Below are 6,367 nucleotides of genomic sequence, written 5' to 3' on the forward strand. Positions count from 1 at the left end.
GTTGAAATCACATACACGTGCAAAACCCTGGCAAGTGTTTCACTTTATAGAAATAATTAGGATTTTTCTCATGAATGAAGTAAGTTCTTAGCAGCTTTCTATCAAATCACTTTTTAAAACTTCTTTTCTAGCCTTATAAATAATATGTAGTATTGAATGCATAAAACCATTTGAAAATAAGAGGGTACTCTCCTTGGTGCTGAAATAAATTTCTTCACCTCCTATTAACTTGTAAGACGTTTTAACCCCGCAGACATCCTCCTGAATGATAGAAAGCTACTGGAACTGGAGCAGTTACGACCTGCTGAATCATAGGAAAAGTAAAAGATTAAGTAGAGATCAATAAAATTATTTCTTGAACAGGAAGATCAGAAATTATTTTTTCTGTCGTTTTACAGCTCTGCGACTATGACACAGCAAGAGAGCAATATGGAAGTTGGCAAGATCTGGTAATAAATAACCATTTTCTCCCTCTCTATAATCATTTCCCACTTTAAATGTGAGAGTTAATTCCCGCTCAGTGGAGTAGTTACCAGTGATGAGATGAGAGATTTTCAGCATGTCTGTATGACTCATATCTTTAAAGCATTCCTCTTCTCTCCACCACAGCCTTTCCCCTCAGACTATGTGTCATTTCTACAAATTCCTTAGCTTCCTTGGAGGACAAGGTCCCTCAGTCGTGGCATTAATGTCTTTAACAATTACCATTGGCAGTTGAACAAGATCTATTGCACGTTTGATCACTATGAGTAAAACAAAGTGAAACACCCATTCTACTGTCTAATCTCTCATTCTCTGGTGAACATTACTTACCCATGGATAGAAATGTGAGAGGCAGGTCAATATACACAGGGCAGGTGTCAGATATGTGACTCTTTTCTATTTCTGACTTTCTGGATGCGGGCCACCTAACCTCAGTTATGTGTGATTTTCGAATAATGTCAAACAGGGGAGAGGGTGGGTTAGTGTGATTTATAATAGAATATAAAGACAGCAGGGTATCATCAACCAGCCAAGAAAAACTATATAAATTCAAAGAGTTGAGTTATAATTAATTATTGGTTTTCTTTTAGCATAAAAATGTCAATCATGCATCTTAGCCAGGGAGCGTAGGGGCAAAATAGGAACAGAGAAATTATCTCATACTCAGTAGTTGATTCATTATTCATTCATTTGTTCAGCAAATTCATTCATCCAACAAATATTTATTCACTGAAATTTCAGGCTTTTACATTATGAAATCAGCTAAGCTTCTCCTAAATGTCTAAAAAAATATAAAATGAAGAAAAATGTAGCTTCCACCTCTTTAAGGAAATGTTATTAATTTTGGAGGGTGAATGTTATCCTGTGATCAGTTGGAGTGCTTTTGGTTGCAAAGAACAGAAAAAACAACCCAAACTAGCTCAGGTAATAAAAGGGGCTTTGTTGGCTCATTTAAAGACAAGTTGAATGGGCCCCAGAAGTCTGAAGATGAGTATCAGTTTTCCCTGAAGCCAATGGTTTTCACAGGGTCAGGCGCATGGCCACATTGAAGAATAGATACTAGATCTGTACAGTGTAAGCTAAGGACAACAACACCTTTCTTGCAGGATTTTTGGTAGACTGAAGGGTTATCATGTATAAACTGTCTAAGTCATGATGGATATTTAATAAATTGTGGCTACTATGTTTATGGTTTTCAGTACATTTAAACTTTTTAAGGGTAGGGACTGAGTAACGTATATCCTTATATCCTTTGTAGTGCTTGGCTTCGTGATTCACATGGTAGATAGTCCAAAAATGCTTCTGAAATAACAACGACAACAATAACAAAACACTGTTGAAAGTAATTCAAGATGATTGGACCTAGTGAAGCCACGGTGATGCTTCCAACCACCCTTCTTTGCTTAGTTCAGGTTGGGAGTGGGTACCAGGCTGTTTACTATTGTCTATTTTTTTCATATTCTATATTTTATATTCATACCATGCCCCATTCCCAGAAGGACATAGGAGGATAGAGTTCACGTCAGTAGAAGACTCTTGTTAGTGTCTTTTGTGTTTAACAGCAGTAGGAGGAAGTTGCAGAAATCAAAGACAGGCTAACAGAGATTTTAATCATGTGGGTTTCAGCGTCTCTGGGAGGAGGCCTGACGTGTTGATTTCTTTCCAAACTGGAGAGGAGCAGTTCCTTTGGAGGATTAGCTGACGTTATCTAATGTAGTCATGTGATTTCCTGCTAATAATAATTAAGTGTCTGGCAAAGAATCCTAAAGTAATTATTAAAAGTTAGTGAGATACGAGGAATATTGTTAGAGTTGAATTAATTGTTTTCGTCTGATCTCAGTTGATTACAAAGGAAGTTTGTGAAAGAGAAAAAAAAGCCATAGAATTTTTTTAGGTGGTTGGAAATGCAGTTAAAGCTGATGATATCTAGAGATGCATCTAAAATAGTAACACATGAAAAAAGTTAAATGACTAACATTTTGATTATTTTGCAGTATTTGTACCCTTATAGATGAATGAAAAACAAAAAGGATTGGATGTCCTTTAACAGAACCATCCAGTATGGTTTATTTAAAAGGAAAGTCATTCCAACGAGGGAGAGTTAGCATTCCTTATCAATAACGAAGTCTGTATTGTTCAGAAAATTCTCCAAGTGTTAGAGTTGTTTGTGCAATGGTGGATGAACATATTATTTTCCTCTTAGATCAGTTATTTAAAAATGAAAAATGATTAGTTAATTATGATCTCCTTTTTTGTACCTAGAGCTTTCTTTATGTCCAAAATGGGACTTGTATATATTAGTAATTACTATAATTTGCCTGGAAGCAAAATGATTTATTGAAATTAGTAAGTCCTATTGATGATTTTATAATTGAACGTTTTAGGAAATTAACTTGCTCTAATCATAAGAAGAACTTCATGTAAGTTTAATAAGTTGAATCTTTACATCAAATTGGTAATGTTGAAAAACTATTTGCTATCTTGGCAGCAATCACTGTAACTTTTTCCTTCTCTCTGTGAGTTGATTTACAGCTCGAGTCCACAGAGAACACGAATTGGACACCACCGAAGCTGGGAAGTTGATTCCCCTTGGGATTCCACTCGGCATTTTAGCTTACAACAGTTGAGCGAGAACACAAAGGAGACAATACTGAAGTGCCTGGAAGAGAAATCTAGGAGAAGTATGACTCGATCTGTTTGTCCCATAGGCCCTATTTTATTTTTTAAACAGAAGCCCCACTGTGAGCATTGCATTATGCATACAGTTAGCATCAGTTGCCTAAGAATTTTGTTTATTTTAAGTCACACCTGGAAGAAGGAGGAGGGGGAATGAAGGAAGAGAAAAGCAAAAGCATTTTATTCTACTGCCTTCCAGGGATATTTTCCCATTAATCATTTATTACCTCTCTGACCCTCTGAACTTCCTCCACCTCTATCCTGCTTTGTTATCAAATAGAATTGAATTAATAGATGTAGGTAGTATTTTTATAAAGCTGTTTCATCAACAATTCAATTTGACAATAACATTAGCTTTGAGCTTGACTATAGGCAATGGGATCTCATTCTACTTTTTCTCATCTTTTCACATCTTGATGGACTCTTCCTTTTTTTTCAACTGCTTCCTGACTCATAGGCTAAATAATTGCATCTAACTTCTCAAGAATTCAGTTCAGCAACAAAAGAGTAATGTGCAGGGTAGGTAGCAAATGCTGTCTTTTGTGACAGAAACAAATTGCCCACAGATTTGCTATATGGGTTTATTTAGAATGTGCAGGAAATGTCCTCTTTTGGAAAGAGGATTCCAAAAACTTGTGCATACATATTAAATATTTACACCAAAATATAAGGATATTATTCCTAAATTTTTGTGATGAACTATTTCAAGTGAGAACGAAGGAAGAGAGAGCAAATAGTGAAATTGTATCAAATCAAGTTAAAAATTTATCAAGATTTCCTTGCGTCTATTCTTTTTTTTTCACTTTTGCTGAAATCGTTAAGAGGAGATCTCAGACATCATTTAAATTTGCTCTTATATACTTAAGTAGGTATCTTTAAAAAATGCGAGCCTTTTCTTACATAAATACAATTCTATTGTTACACTTAACAATTTTAGTAATAATTCATCTGCGTCATCTAATACCTGGTCCATAATCACATTTTCATGATTGTCTCAAAAATGCCTTTTTACTGCTTCTTTATGTGCAGTGGAGCCCAAAGATAGTCCACGCATTCTATTCAATTTTATGTTTCTCAAATCCCTTTTAATTTGCAACAGATCTCCCTTCATTTTTTCAAATTCTTGCCATTGAGTTATTGCAGAAACTCAGTCAATTGTCCTATGAACTTTCTTACAGACTAGATGTGACTTTTCCTTCCATGCAGTCACTTCACTGGTTTCTGTTTCTTGTAAATGGAAGTCAACCTTCGAGTCTCCATTAGGTTCATTATCATCTCATCAAAGAATAACTCAGATGCATTCAGTCTAACTAAATGCACAGCTGGTATTTACTCATATATGGTGGAGATCAGCTGTGGAACCAAGACAAGGAAGGGTTTATAAAAGCAAAAGCCACAACAGTCTGCGTAACAGTGAAGTACTATTTTTCAACCATGGGCAAGCTGATTCGTTAAGACTTATCAGGGGACCATTTTTCCTGGAAGCAAACTGGCATTTATCAGGGACTGGCTGTTATCAGGGAAGGCAACTCTAGCTGTCTGAGTTTTCTGAGAAATCCTGGGACTGAAAGTGACGTGTTTTATTTCTGGATGTGGCTATTGTTGAACTCTCAGCTGGACTTCTGTGGAACTCTCCTCCTTCATTAAGCAAGACGGTGCCATTTCTCTGTTATAATAACTTTGTCCTCCTTTTGGACAAAGGCAGCTGAGTGAGACATAAGGACTTCAGACTTTTTGATGCAGTAGCATCAGCTGGGTGTCAGCCTGGCATAGTGGCAGTGTAGTGATTTTTAAGCACCTGAATGTCATCCAGTAGAAAAGGCAAGGTATAGGAAGACAGTCATAAATATTGAAAGAAATATTTGAAGTCCTACTTTATATCTAGTTTTCAGTTGGCCTAGAACCGACAAGGAGTACAAGTCCCATGGATCAGTTTGGCCAACCTTAGAAACTATATGCCCTCTTTTTTTTGCTTTATCTCCTCCCACCCCCCCGCCCCGTACATAGTTGTATATCTTAGTTGCAGGTTCTTCTAGTTGTGGGATGTGGGACGCCACCTCAACGTGGCCTGACGAGCGGTGCCATGTCCACGCCTAGGATCCAAACCCTGGGCCGCCGCAGCAAAGTGCACGAACTTAACCACTTGGCCACAGAGCCGGCCCCCCCCTTTTTTTTTTTTTTTTTACAAATTAATGATTCCACTTTTCCTGAAATGTTTACCCAGGCATTAGTTATTGTATTGACTCACTGCTTGATTGGCCTGTAAATAGTCGGGGATGGTTTTATTGGCTGGGACTATTCTTGCCAACAAATTTCTGTGGGTTGAGTGAACTTCTAACTCAACAGTCAGTGATAAATTGTGGATCACACCTTTCAGTCTGAGGAAGAAATCCGCTTGATATCTGGTATCTCGGATCTTTTCTGATAAGTTACCATGTCAGGCTCCCCACCAAAAATACGTGAGGCAGAGGGATTTGTTTTGAATCCTTAGAGAGGCAGTATGATCTTGTCAAAGTGTAGGTCATATTTTGATATCATTAGCATGGGAAACCCATCTAATTATATAGGAAAAATAGTCCCTTGGGTGTATATCGAGAGGACATAAAGATAATCAATGGGTACCAGTTGCTGCCTGACTGTCATTGGTCTAATTGGGAAGAACTAATATTCTCAGTAGATTTAAACAAATCATGTAATGGTTCTGAGTTGATTAATGACAAAATAGTTGAATCATAGCTTGCGTTATTAGTCACCTGTCCCTTTCTGTCTTTGACATCCCATGGATGACTTTGAGACTCTAGATATATAAGCAGCAGCAGTAATTGTGGGAGGCCTGGAGTTCAACAAGCCATGTGCATTTGATGTGTTTGGGTGAATACTTTTTAGAAGGGTCTGGGCCAGGTAGGAAATTCCACAGTCAGCAGTGTTGGCAGCTCTAGCAATTGACTGTTGCAATTGTTTATTTATTTCTGTAAATTTCCTGCTTCTGGAGGCCTTTTAGGGAGCCCAAAATTAGACCTTCAATGAGAATGGATATTCAAAGTGTAAGATCCTTAGTAAGTTTGCATTGGGAACTATAAATCCATCCAGTGCATGTTCTGGAGTTTAAGAGCAGCCTTGATGGTTAGAAACAGTTTAAACGGTCCTTTTCAATATAGTTCTAAGACTGATTTTTCATTTCTCTTTCTTTCTCTATATAGGATTCCCT

The sequence above is a fragment of the Equus asinus genome, chromosome 12 (assembly GCF_041296235.1).
Source record: "Equus asinus isolate D_3611 breed Donkey chromosome 12, EquAss-T2T_v2, whole genome shotgun sequence".
NCBI classification, from domain to species: Eukaryota; Metazoa; Chordata; class Mammalia; order Perissodactyla; family Equidae; genus Equus; species Equus asinus.